The sequence below is a fragment of the Cervus elaphus genome, chromosome 23, assembly GCF_910594005.1.
Source record: "Cervus elaphus chromosome 23, mCerEla1.1, whole genome shotgun sequence".
Taxonomy (NCBI): domain Eukaryota; kingdom Metazoa; phylum Chordata; class Mammalia; order Artiodactyla; family Cervidae; genus Cervus; species Cervus elaphus.
The window spans coordinates 50,666,973-50,680,830 of record NC_057837.1 but is presented as its reverse complement, the minus strand read 5'-3'; the positions used below and the strand labels follow the sequence as shown (position 1 = coordinate 50,680,830).

Below are 13,858 nucleotides of genomic sequence, written 5' to 3'. Positions count from 1 at the left end.
AGATTACCAGCCCAGGTTGGATGCATGAGACAAGTGCTCAGGGCTGGTGCACTGGGATGACCCAGAGGGATGGGATGGGGAGGGAGGTGGGAGGGGGGTTCAGGATGGGGAACACATGTAAATCCATGGCTGATTCATGTCAATGTATGGCAAAAACCACTACAATATTGTAAAGTAATTAAACTCCAACTAATAAAAATAAAGGGAAACAAACAAACAAAAATATGTATTTCACTTCTGAGTCCCAGAAGTAACACAAGGCATCCCCTTATCATCAGGCCTAATCCTGCTTACATGACAAAAACTAGCACCCATATCGGTACTCTACCAAATCTCCCCATCCATCAATCTAAATATAATCTTAACCCTTTCCAGCCTGTCAATTATAATCAGAGGCTGAGGAGGACTAAACCAAACCCAGCTATGAAAAATTATAGCTTACTCATCAATCGCCCACATAGGCTGAATGACAGCAGTCTTACCATATAACCCCACTATAATATTACTAAACTTAGTCATCTATATTACTATAACCTCCACCATATTCACACTATTCATAGCCAATTCAACTACTACCACCCTATCACTATCACACACATGAAATAAAATACCCATAATGACCATCCTAGTCCTCGTTACCCTCCTATCAATAGGAGGACTTTCCCCACTGTCAGGATTTATGCCAAAATGAATAATTATCCAAGAAATAACAAAAAATAACAGCCTTATCTTACCCACCCTCATAGCAATTACAGTGCTACTAAATCTATATTTTTATATACGACTCACATATTCTACTGCACTAACAATATTTCCCTCTACAAACAACATAAAAATAAAATGACAATTCTCCATCACAAAACAAATAACCCTCCTACCTACAATAGTTGTACTATCCACTATACTATTGCCACTTACACCAATTCTATCAGTATTAGAATAGGAATTTAGGTTAACCTAGACCAAGAGCCTTCAAAGCCCTAAGCAAGTGCAATATACTTAATTCCTGATAAGGATTGCAAGATTATATCTTACATCAATTGAATGCAAATCAACTACTTTAATTATGCTAAATCCTCACTAGATTGGTGGGCTCCACCCCCACGAAACTTTAGTTAACAGCTAAAGACCCTAGTCAACTGGCTTCAATCTACTTCTCCCGCTGCGAGAAAAAAAAGGCGGGAGAAGCCCCAGCAGAATTGAAGCTGCTTCTTTGAATTTGCAATTCAACATGTAATTTCACCACAGGACTTGGTAAAAAGAGGAATTAAACCCCTGTCTTTAGATTTACAGTCTAATGCTTCACTCAGCCATTTTACCTATGTTCATCAACCGCTGATTATTTTCAACTAACCAAAAAGACATTAGTACCCTGTATTTACTATTTGGTGCCTGAGCAGGCATAGTAGGAACAGCCCTAAGACTACTGATTCGTGCTGAACTGGGTCAACCTGGAACCCTGCTCAGAGATGATCAAATTTATAATGTAATTGTTAACTGCACATGTGTTTGTAATAATTTTCTTCATAGTAATGCCAATTATAATTGGAGGATTTGGCAATTGACTAGTTCCCCTGATAATTGGTGCCCCTGATATAGCATTCCCTCAAATAAATAATATGTTTCTGACTCCTCCCTCCTTCTTTTTTATTACTTCTAGCATCATCTATAGTTGAAGCCGGAGCAGGAACAGGCTGAACTGTGTATCCCCCTCTAGCTGGCAATCTAGCCCACGCAGGAGCTTCTGTGGACCTAACTATTTTTTCCCTACACCTAGCAGGTGTCTCCTCAATTCTAGGGGCCATTAATTTCATCACAACAATTATTAATATAAAACCTGCTGCAATGTCACAATACCAAACCCCTCTGTTCATGTGATCTGTACTAATCACTGCCGTACTGCTACTTCTCTCACTCCTGGTCCTAGCAGCCGGGATTACAATACTATTAACAGACCGAAATTTAAATACAACTTTCTTTGACCCAGCAGGAGGTGGGGACCCTATTCTATATCAACACTTATTCTTCGGACACCCTGAAGTATATATTCTTATTCTACCTGGGTTTGGTATAATCTCTCACATTGTAACCTATTATTCAGGAAAAAAAGAGCCATTTGGATATGTGGGAATGGTCTGAGCTATAATATCAATTGGATTCCTAGGATTTATCGTATGAGCTCACCACATATTTACAGTCAGAATAGATGTTGACACGTGAGCCTACTTCACATCAGCCACTATAATTATTGCCATCCCAACTGGAGTAAAAGTCTTTAGTTGATTAGCAACACTTCACAGGGGTAACATTAAATGATCACCTGCTATAATATGAGCTCTAGGCTTTATTTTCCTTTTTATAGTTGGAGGTTTAACCAGAATTGTTATAGCCAACTCTTCTCTCGATATTGTTCTCCATGACACATACTATGTAGTTGCACATTTCCACTATGTATTATCAATGGGGGCTGTATTTGCTATTATAGGGGGATTTGTTCACTGATTTCCACTATTCTCAGGATACGCCCTCAACACCACACGAGCCAAAATCCATTTCGTAATTATATTTTGTAGGTGTAAACATAACCTTCTTCCCACAACACTTCCTAGGGTTGTCCGGTAAACCACGACGCTATTCTGATTACCCAGATGCATATACAATGTGAAATACCATTTCATCTATAGGCTCATTTATCTCTTTAACAGCCGTTATTCTAATAATCTTTATTATCTGAGAAGCATTAGCATCTAAGCGAGAAGTCCTGACTGTAGACCTGACAACAACAAACTTAGAGTGACTAAATGGGTGCCCTCCACCATATCATACATTTGAAGAACCTACATACGTCAACTTAAAATAAGAAAGGAAGGAATCGAACCCTCTATAACTGGTTTCAAGCCAACATCATAGCCACTATGTCTTTCTCAATTGATGAGGTGTTAGTAAAACATTACATAACTTTGTCAAAGTTAAGTTACAGGTGAAAACCCCATATACCTCATATGACCTACCCCATACAACTAGGTTTCCAAGATGCAACATCACCTATCATAGAAGAATTACTACACTTTCATGATCACACACTAATAATTGTCTTTCTAATTAGCTCACTAGTACTCTACATCATCTCATTAATGTTAACAACAAAACTAACTCACATCAGTATAATAGACACCCAGGAGGTAGAGACAGTCTGAACTATTTTACCAGCCATTATCCTATTCCTAATTGCCCTTCCATCTTTATGAATGTTATATATAATAGACGAAATCAACAACCCATCCTTTACAGTAAAAACTATGGGACATCAATGATATCGAAGCTATGAATACACAGATTATGAAGACGTAAGCTTTGATTCCTACATAATTCCAACATCAGAATTAAAACCAGGAGAACTGCGACTATTAGAAGTAGACAACCGAGTTGTATTACCAATAGAAATAAGAATTCGAATATTAGTTTCTTCTGAAGATGTACTACACTCCTGAGCCATACCCTCCTTAGGACTAAAAACAGAAGCAATCCCAGGCCGCCTGAACCAAACAACTCTTATGTCAACTCGACCAGGCCTGTATTACGTGAAAGGTCGGGGCATGCCCCGGAAAAGTGCCGCCAGGCAAATTCCGGAGGCTGGCTAAACTTCCGGGGACCGACCCCCTGCAGCCTGGTCCAATCAGGTACCGACCCAGAGCCCTCGGACACTAACTGCCACTGTAGCCCGCGCTTTCTTCCTTATATGAAAAGACCTGGCTTGGATGCCGGCCCTGGCTATAAAACCCCTCCCCACCCCCTCATACCTCGCAGACTCCCTTTGTCTCCTCACTCACCCGCCCCCGGGAGTTCTGCCCGAGAGCGACCGCTCAATAAAGGCCTTCACCAATGGTCCTTAGAGGTGGCTTTTTTCCTCCCGCGGCGTTTTTCTAACATCTGGCACCCCAATGTGGGGCCCGAGGTGAGGGCCCCAGCACTTGCCGTTGAGGCCCCCTCGAGCTCCACCGCCGCGGAAGCCTCGGACCCAGGCGGCTGACCAACCCCCCGGACGGCAGGATACGGAGTAAGTCCCTTCGGCTTTGGGGCCTGCCCTCCCTGGCGACCACCTCCTAGGGCCCTGTAACGGGTGCGCACTTACTGGGCCCTCCCGGTCACCAGCTGGTGGGGAGACGTCCCCAGCGGCTGAGTAGACCTCTGGCTTCGGCCTCTGGCTTCGGCCTCTGGCTTCGGCCTCCGGCTTCGGCCTTTCCAGTCACCAGCTGGTGGGGAGACGTCCCCAGCGGCTGAGTAGACCTCCGGCTTCGGCCTCCGGCTTTGGCCTTTCCGGGTCCCTGTGGTCGTGAGGAAGACGTTCCCTGCGACTACACGGACCTCCGGCTCCCCTTGACTCATCCGAAGACGTTTGGACAGCGGGGGTTGCCTCCACGCCCCGTGGTTGTCATGGGATCGACAGCCTCCAAACCCGATCCCCAATACTCCACCCCCGTGCCTGCTGGTTAACCTGCAGACTCTAAGACTAAAGGGAGATATCCGTCCCAAGCAGCTCACTTTTCTGTGTTCACAGGCCTGGCCTCAGTATTCCCTAGATAATGGCTCACAATGGCCAGCCACAGGGATACTAGACTTTGACGTCCTCCGTGATTTAGATAATTACTGCCGGAGAACGGGAAAATCGTCTGAGGTCCCCTATGTTCAGGCCTTTTGGGCGTTGCGCTCTCACCCCACCCTGTGCACTACGTGCGCTCCTAGCCAAATCCTACTCACCATGGCCCCCCGACTCCACCCTCCCGAGCTAAGCCGACTCCTCCCGTCTCTGAGTCCTCTGCTTTCTCTGTTCCCCCAGAAGATCTGGTGGCCCCCCCTCCCTATGCCTCTCCCACGACCCCCTTCCCTTCCTCTCTGGTTCCTACCCCCTCCCCCTCCTCTCCGACCCCTCCTAACCCCTCCCCTTCCACTCTGGCCCCTCCTACCCCTCCTAACCCCTCCCCCTCTAACCCTACTCCAGCCTCTTTTGCTCCTGTTCCCGCCCCTGAGGCTTCACCGCCGGCCCCAGATCCTCCGGCCCTTAACCCTATCTTGTATCCTCCCCTTTCCCCCGTCACTCCCTCCTCTTCTCTGGTTAGCTCCCACACTTGCTCCCATAGCAACCCTCCAGGAGCCTCCCCTCCCCCTCCCCCAGCCCCGCTACTCCCTTTGCGACAAGTGGCCGGAGCCGAGGGCCTGGCCCAGGTCCACGTCCCGTTCTCTCTCCAGGACTTAGCACAGATTGAGGCCAAGCTGGGATCCTTTTCCTCCAACCCCACTCAGTACATTAAGCAGTTTACTGGTCTGACCCGCGCCTACGCCCTAACATGGCAGGACATATATGTCATCCTGGGATCTACCACCACCCCTGAAGAGAGGCAGGCCATTTGGACGGCAGCCAGGGCTAAGGCCGATCAGCAACACAGTGCCAACCCCTCCCCCGAGCGTCCCCCGGGAGCTCAGACAGTTCCTGACACCGACCCTGATTGGAACTACCAGGAAGCGGGTGGCGGCCAGCTGCGGGTACACTATATGATAGAGTGTATCCTCGATGGAATGGAAACGTCCTCTCATAAGGTAGTAAACCTCCTCAAACTAGATGAGGTGACTCAGGGGCCCGACGAAAACCCAGCCATGTTTCTTAATCGGCTGACTGAGGCCCTTGTTCAATACACCAGACTGTCCCCTGAGTCCCCCATTGGGGCAGCTACCTTGGCCAATCGTTTTATCTCCCAATCCGCACCTGACATCCGAAAAAACTGGCCAAGGCCGAGGACGGCCCTCAGACCCCTATTCGAGACCTGGTAAAAATGGCCTTTAAGGTTTACAATGCCCGTGAAGAAACTGCTGAGGCCAGCCAAAGGGTAAGTCTCAAGCAAGAGGCCGAATTTCAGGCAAGCCTCCTAAACCAACAAACCCAGGCCTTGGTAGTGGCCCTGCGGCTGGCGGCGGGCTTGGGGTCCCAAAACCCCCATCCGGGGGCCTGCTTCAAGTGCGGCCAAGAAGGACACTGGGCCAAGATGTGCCCCAATCCGCGGCCTCCTTCCAAGCTGTGCCCGTTGTGCAAACAGCGAGGACACTGGGCTAGTGACTGTCCCCAGGCCTCTCGGGCCCCGACCTCTAGGGGCCGGGGACCAGAGCGCCCCAGGGAGACCTCCTGCCCTCCTCCGGCCTTCGAGCTGCTGAGCTTCGACGATGGCTGAAGCCGCCCAGACTCGGGAACCCCGATAACCCAAGCCAAGCCCAGGGTAACGCTCCAGGTAATGGGTAAGTCTGGTTAATGCGGGGGCTACCTATTCGGTCCTTCCCTCTTTCGGGGACACTTTACGTCCTTCCCAGGTTTCGGTTATGGGCATTGATGGCCAACCCTCATGTCCGCTCCAAACCCAACCACCACCCTGTCAATTAGATTCCTGCCTATTTACCCACTCCTTTCTGGTCATCCCCTCCTGCCCTACTCCTCTCTTAAAAAGAAATATACTCTCACAGATCTCCCAGCAGGTGGCTACGGCCCTGGACATCGACTGGCATCTCCACATCCCCTATCGGCCCCAGTCGTCAGGCCTGGAACAAAGGCGCAGACAGCTCCAAGAAAGCCCCCTCCGGACCGGACTCAATGGTTTACTCCCATACCTCTTGCCCTTTCTAGGCCCTATACTCCTACTGGTTATGGGCCTCACCATAGGCCCCTGCCTCGTCCAACTTATTCTTCACAGGGTCCAAAAAATAGCACAGGCTGCGACCGGACGGGCCATGCTCCTAACAGCTTACACTCGACTCAATCAAGAAGACATAGACCCACCTCACAATCCTGCATAAGCTGACCTTTCGTCCCGGCTGGCCCCTACCCCTCGTCGCCCCCGTTCAGCAGGAAATAGCCAAAGAGAACCGGCGCCCCTTGTCCTATAACAAAAAGGCCGGGATGAAAGGTTGGGGCATGCCCCGGAAAAGTGCCGCAAGGCAAATTCCGGAGGCTGGCTAAACTTCCGGGGACCGACCCCCTGCAGCCTGGTCCAATCAGGTACCGACCCAGAGCCCTCAGACACTAACCGCTGCTGTAGCCCGCGCTTTCTTCCTTATATGAAAAGACCTGGCTTGGATGCCGGCCCTGGCTATAAAACCCCTCCCCACCCCCTCATACCTCGCAGACTCCCTTTGTCTCCTCACTCACCCGCCCCTGGGAGTTCTGCCCGAGAGTGACCGCTCAATAAAGGCCTTCACCAACGGTCCTTGGAGGCAGCTTTTTTCCTCCCGCGGCGTTTTTCTAACATTACGGACAATGCTCTGAAATCTGTGGATCAAATCACAGCTTCATGCCCATTGTTCTTGAACTAGTCCCACCAAAATATTTTGAAAAATGATCTGCATCAATACTATAAAATCATTAAGAAGCTAAATTAGCACTAGTCTTTTAAGCCAGAGACTGAGGGCATAATACTCTCCTTAATGACATGCCACAACTAGATACATCAACTGGATTTACAATAATTATATCAATATTTCTGGTTCTCTTTATTATTTTTCAATTAAAAATTTCAAAACACAGTTTCTATCTTAATCCAGAACCCACGTTAACTAAAACACAAAAACAAAACACCACTTGAGAAACAAAATGAACGAAAATCTATTTGCCTCTTTCATTACCCCAATAATCCTAGGCCTCCCGCTGGCTACCCTTATCGTTATGTTCCCTAGCCTACTATTTCCAACATCAAATCGCCTGGTGAATGACCATCTTATTTCCCTCCAACAATGAGTACTTCAACTTGTATCAAAACAAGTAATAGGAATTCACAATGCCAAATAACAAACATGAATATTAATACTTATGTCTTTAATTTTATTTATTGGATCAACAAATCTTTTAGGTTTATTACCCTACTCATTTACACCAACCACACAATTATCAGTGAACCTGGGCATGGCCATTCCCTTGTGAGCAGGAGCTGTAGTCACAGGCTTCCACAACAAAACTAAAGCATCACTTGCCCACTTTCTTCCACAAGGAACACCAACCCCATTGATTCCAATACTGGTCATTATTGAGACTATCAGCCTTTTTATTCAACCAATTGCGCTAGCCGTGCGACTAATAGCCAATATTACTGCAGGACATTTACTAATTCACCTGATTGGAGGGGCCACACTTGCACTAATGAACATCAGCACCACAACAGCCCTCATCACATTTATTATTCTAGTCCTACTTACAATTCTTGAGTTTGCAGTAGCTATAATTCAAGCCTACATATTTACCCTCCTAGTCAGCCTATACCTGCATGACAACACATAATGACACACCAAACCCATGCCTACCACATAGTAAACCCAAGTCCCTGACCTCTCACAGGAGCCCTATCAGCCCTCCTAATAACATCTGGTTTAATTATATGATTCCACTTCAACTCAACAATCCTATTAACACTTGGCCTAACAACAAATATACTTACAATATATCAATGATGGTGAGATATTATCCGAGAAAGTACTTTCCAAGGACACCACACCCCAACTGTCCAAAAAGGTTTCCGTTATGGAATGATCCTCTGCATTATTTCCAAGGTCTTATTCTTCACCGGGTTTTTCTGAGCATTCTATCACTCAAGTCTCGCCCCAACACCCGAATTAGGCGGTTGCTGACCTCCAACAGGCATTCACCCACTTAACCCTTTCGAAGTCCCACTAGCCTCCATCTTACTAGCCTCAGGAGTTTCCATTACCTGAGCCCATCATAGCCTTATAGAGGGAAACCGTAACCATATACTACAAGTTCTATTCATTACTATTGCACTAGGTGTCTACTTCACACTACTACAAGCCTCGGAATACTATGAAGCACCTTTTTACCATTTCAGATGGAGTTTATGGCTCAACCTTCTTCGTAGCCACAGGCTTCCATGGCCTACATGTTATTATTGGGCCTACTTTCTTAATTGTCTGCTTTTTCCACCAACTAAAATTCCACTTTACTTCCAACCACCATTTCAGCTTCGAAGCTGCTGCCTGATATTGACACTTCGCAGACGTAGGATGACTCTTCCTCTACGTATCTATCTATTGATGAGGCTCATATTCTTTTAGTATTAACTAATACAGCTGACTTCCAATCAGTTAGTTTCGGTACAGCCCGAAAAAAAATAATAAACCTTATACTAGCCCTCCTGACCAACTTTACACTAGCCTCACTACTTGTTATCATTGCATTCTGACTTCCCCAATTAAATGGGGAAATTAAATTTTACTCAGAAAAAACAAGCCCATATGAATGTGGGTTTGACTCCATAGGATCAGCCCGCCTACCTTTCTCCATAAAATTTTTTCTAGTGGCTATCACATTCCTTCTTTTTGACTTAGAAATTGCACTCCTTCTACCACTACCATGAGCCTCACAAACAAATAACCTAGGCACAATACTCACTATAGCCCTCTTCTTAATTTTACTACTAGCTGCAAGCCTAGCTTATGAGTGAACCCAAAAGGGATTAGAATGAACCGAGTATGGTATTTAGTTTAGAGTAAAATAAATGATTTCGACTCCTTAGATTATGATTAAATTCATAACTACGAAGTGTCTTTAGTATATATAAATATTATAATAGCATTTATAGTATCCCTTGCAGGACTGTTAATATACCAATCCCACCTTATATCATCACTCCTATGCCTAGAAGGGATGATACTATCCCTATTCGTAATAGCCACCCTAATAATCTTAAATTCACATTTCACCCTAGCAAGCATGATACCTATTATTTTACTAGTCTTCTCAGCCTGCGAAGCAGCACTAGGATTATCATTACTAGTAATAGTGTCAAATACATACGGTACTGATTACATACAAAATTTTAACCTACTTCAATGCTAAAATATATTGTTCCCACAGTAATACTTATACCCCTGACCTGATTATCAAAAGGCAGCATAATCTGAATTAATTCTACAGCTCATAGCCTATTAATTAGCCTCACAAGCCTTCTCCTTATAAATCAGTTTAGCGATAACAGCCTCAACTTCTCATTATTATTCTTCTCTGACTCCCTGTCAACACCACTATTAATTCTAATCATATGGCTTCTTCCTTTAATATTAATAACTAGTCAACACCACTTATCAAAAGAAAGTCTAACATGAAAAAAAACTATATATTACCATACTAATTCTATTACAACTATTTCTAATTATGACCTTCACCGCCATAGAGCTAATCCTCTTCTATATTTTATTTGAAGCAACACTAGTCCCAACACTTATTATTATTACCCGATGGGGGAATCAAACAGAACGACTAAACGCTGGCCTCTACTTCCTATTTTACACACTAGCAGGCTCTCTTCCACTACTAGTCACATTAGTCTACCTCCAAAATACAATCGGATCCCTAAGCTTCCTAATGCTTCAATACTGAGTACAACCTTTATCCAACTCCTGATCAAATGTTTTCATATGACTAGCATGTATAATGGCCTTTATAGTAAAAATACCACTGTACGGCCTCCACCTTTGACTACCCAAAGCCCATGTAGAAGCCCCCATTGCAGGCTCCATAGTCCTTGCAGCAGTCCTACTAAAACTAGGAGGATATGGTATACTACGAATCACAATACTCCTAAATTCATTTACCGAATTCATAGCATATCCCTTTATTATATTATCCCTATGGGGCATAATTATGACCAGCTCAATCTGTCTTCGCCAAACAGATCTTAAATCACTACTTGCATACTCCTCTGTCAGTCACATAGCACTTGTCATCGTAGCCATCCTCATCCAAACACCTTGAAGCTATATAGGAGCCACAGCCCTAATTGCTCATGGCCTCATCTCATCTATACTTTTCTGCCTAGCAAACTCTAACTATGAATGAATTCACAGTCGAACAATAATTCTAGCCCGAGGCCTGCAAACATTCCTTCCACTAATAGCCACCTGATGACTCTTGGCAAGCTTAACTAACCTAGCTCTCCCCCGAACAATTAACCTAATTGGAGGGCTATTCGTAGTAATATCCACTTTTTCATGATCCAATATTACAATTATTCTAATAGGGCTAAATATATAATTACCACCTTATATTCCCTATATATACTAATCACAACACAACAAGGTAAATATACTCACCATATCAATAACATTTCACCCTCCTTTACACGAGAGAATGCCCTCATATCATTACACATTTTACCCCTATTATTATTATCACTGAATCCAAAAATCATTTTAGGGTCCTTATACTGTAAATGTAGTTGAAAAAACAATTAGATTGTGAATCTAATAACAGAAGTTTATTACCTTCTTATTTACCAAAAAAGTATGCAAAAACTGCTAATTTTATGCTCCCATGTATAACAACGTGGCTTTTTCGAACTTTTAGAGGATGGTAGTAATTCGTTGATCTTAGGAACCAAAAAATTGGTGCAACTCCAAATAAAGTTAATAAACCTAGTCTCTTCCTTTACACTAGTTACCCTATTTTTACTAACTATCCCCATCATAATTACAAGCTCTGACAATTACAAGACCTCTAACTACCCACTTTATGTAAAAACAACCATCTCATGTGCCTTCATCACTAGTATAATTCCCACAATAATATTCATTCACACAGGCCAAGAAATAATTATCTCAAGCTGACACTGACTTACAATTTAAACTGTCAAACTATCACTTAGCTTTAAAATAGACTATTTCTCGATAGTATTTGTCCCAGTAGCATTGTTCATCACAAGATTATAGAATTTTCAATATGATATATACACTCAGACCCTAATATCAACCAATTTTTTAAATACCTTCTCTTATTTCTCATTACCATACTCATTCTTATCACCACAAATAATCTATTTCAATTATTTATTGGCTGAGAAGGCGTTGGAATTATATCATTCCTACTCATTGGATGGTGATATGGACGAGCAGATGCAAACACAGTGGCCCTGCAAGCAATTCTATATAACCGCATTGGTGACATTAGTTTCATCCTAGCAATAGCATGATTTCTCATTAATCTTAACGCCTGAGACTTTCAACAAATCTTTATATTAAACCCAAGTGACTCCAACATACCCCTAATAGGCCTCGCACTAGCTGCAACCGGAAAATCTGCCCAATTTGGTTTACATCCATGACTACCTTCCGCAATAGAAGGCCCTACCCCCATCTCAGTACTACTCCACTCAAGCTCAATAGTAGTAGCAGGCATCTTCCTATTAATCCGCTTTCACCCACTAACAGAGAACAACAAATTTGCACAGTCCGTCCTATTATGCCTAGGAGCTATTACCATTCTACTTACAGCAATATGTGCCCTCACCCAAAATGATATCAAAAAAATTGTTGCTTTTTCTACATCCAGTCAACTAGGCCTTATAATAGTAACAATTGGCATTAATCAACCCTACCTAGCATTTCTTCATATTTGCACCCATGCTTTCTTCAAAGCTACACTATTCATGTGCTCTGGCTCTATTATCCACAGCCTAAATGACAAACAAGATATCCGAAAAATAGGAGGCCTATTTAAAGCCATGCCATTTACCACAACAGCCCTAATCATCAGTAGCCTCGCACTAATAGGAATGCCTTTCCTCACTGGATTCTACTCTAAAGACCTGATTATTGAAGCCGCTAACACATCGTACACCAACGCCTGAGCCCTCTTAATAACATTAATTGCCACCTCTTTCACAGCCATCTACAGCACTCGCATTATCTTCTTTGCACTCCTAGGACAACCTCGATTTCCAACCTTAGTAATTATCAATGAAAATAATCCCTAATAATCAAATGTCTAATAATTGGAAGCCTTTTTGCAGGATTCTAATAATTGGAAGCCTTTTTGCAGGATTATTTCCAACAATATTCCTCCAACAACTATCCCCCAAAGAACAATACCCAAAACTATCTAAAAATAATAGCTGTAGCAGTAACAATCCTAGGTTTTATTCTAGTACTAGAAATTAGTAACATAACCCCAAACCTAAAATTTAATTCTCCATCAAATGCCTTCAAATTCCCCAATATACTAGGATATTTTCTTACGATCATACATCACCTGACTCCCTACATAAATTTAATAATAAGCCAAAAATCAGCATCCTCTCTCCTAGACTTAATCTGACTAGAAAATATCTTACCAATAACAACTTCACTTATCCAAATAAAAATATCAACCATAGTCACAAGCCAAAAAGGCTTGATCAAACTATATCTCCTCTCTTTCCTAGTCACAATTATCATCAGTACAGTTCTATTTAATTTCCACGAGTAATCTCCATAATAACTACTACACCAATTAACAAAGATCAACCAGTCACAATAACTAATCAAGTATCGTAACTATACAAAGCCGCAATTCCCATAGCCTCCTCACTAAAAAACCCAGAATCCCCTGTATCATAAATAACTCAATCCCCTAAACCATTAAATTTAAACACAATTTCCACTTCCTCATCTTTCAACACATAATAAACTATCAAAAACTCCATTAATATACCAGTAATGAACGCCCCTAAAACAGTCTTATTAGAGACCCAAATCTCAGGATACTGCTCTGTAGCCATGCCTGTTGTATAACCAAAAACTACTATTATTCCCCCTAAATAAATAAAAAATACTATTAAACCCAAGAAAGACCCACCAAAATTTAATACAATACCACAGCCAACCCCACCACTCACAATTAAACCCAATCCCCCATAAATAGGTGAAGGTTTTGAAGAAAATCCTACAAAACCAAGCACAAAAATGATACTTAAAATAAATACAATGTATGTTATCATTATTCCCGCATGGAATCTAACCACAACTAATGATATGAAAAACCATCATTGTCATTCAACTA

The 13,858-nt window shown here is 43.3% G+C and overlaps 1 protein-coding gene and 4 long non-coding RNA genes across 7 annotated transcripts in view; 2 read left to right on the top strand and 3 right to left on the bottom strand.

Annotated features, from left to right (window-relative positions):
- Positions 1–2,930, top strand: part of LOC122681297 — a 27,027-nt gene extending 24,097 nt beyond the window's left edge. Inside the window, exon 4 of the long non-coding RNA XR_006336927.1 lies at positions 2,760–2,930. This is a non-coding gene — a long non-coding RNA (uncharacterized LOC122681297). The remainder of the gene's footprint in view (positions 1–2,759) is intronic.
- Positions 1–13,858, bottom strand: part of LOC122681294 (sodium- and chloride-dependent glycine transporter 1-like) — a 42,196-nt gene that overhangs the window by 25,228 nt on the left and 3,110 nt on the right. The window lies entirely within an intron of this gene.
- LOC122681298 lies at positions 1,763–13,858 on the bottom strand. The gene is made up of 3 exons (XR_006336928.1): positions 13,640–13,858; positions 2,628–2,636; positions 1,763–1,773 (listed from the first exon to the last, which is right to left on the bottom strand). It is a non-coding gene; the product is annotated as an uncharacterized LOC122681298 (long non-coding RNA).
- On the bottom strand, positions 4,133–7,116 carry LOC122681296. Its single transcript, XR_006336926.1, has 3 exons — positions 6,821–7,116; positions 4,288–4,325; positions 4,133–4,186 (listed from the first exon to the last, which is right to left on the bottom strand). It is a non-coding gene; the product is annotated as an uncharacterized LOC122681296 (long non-coding RNA).
- Positions 6,579–6,801, top strand: LOC122681300. Its single transcript, XR_006336930.1, has 2 exons — positions 6,579–6,637; positions 6,735–6,801. It is a non-coding gene; the product is annotated as an uncharacterized LOC122681300 (long non-coding RNA).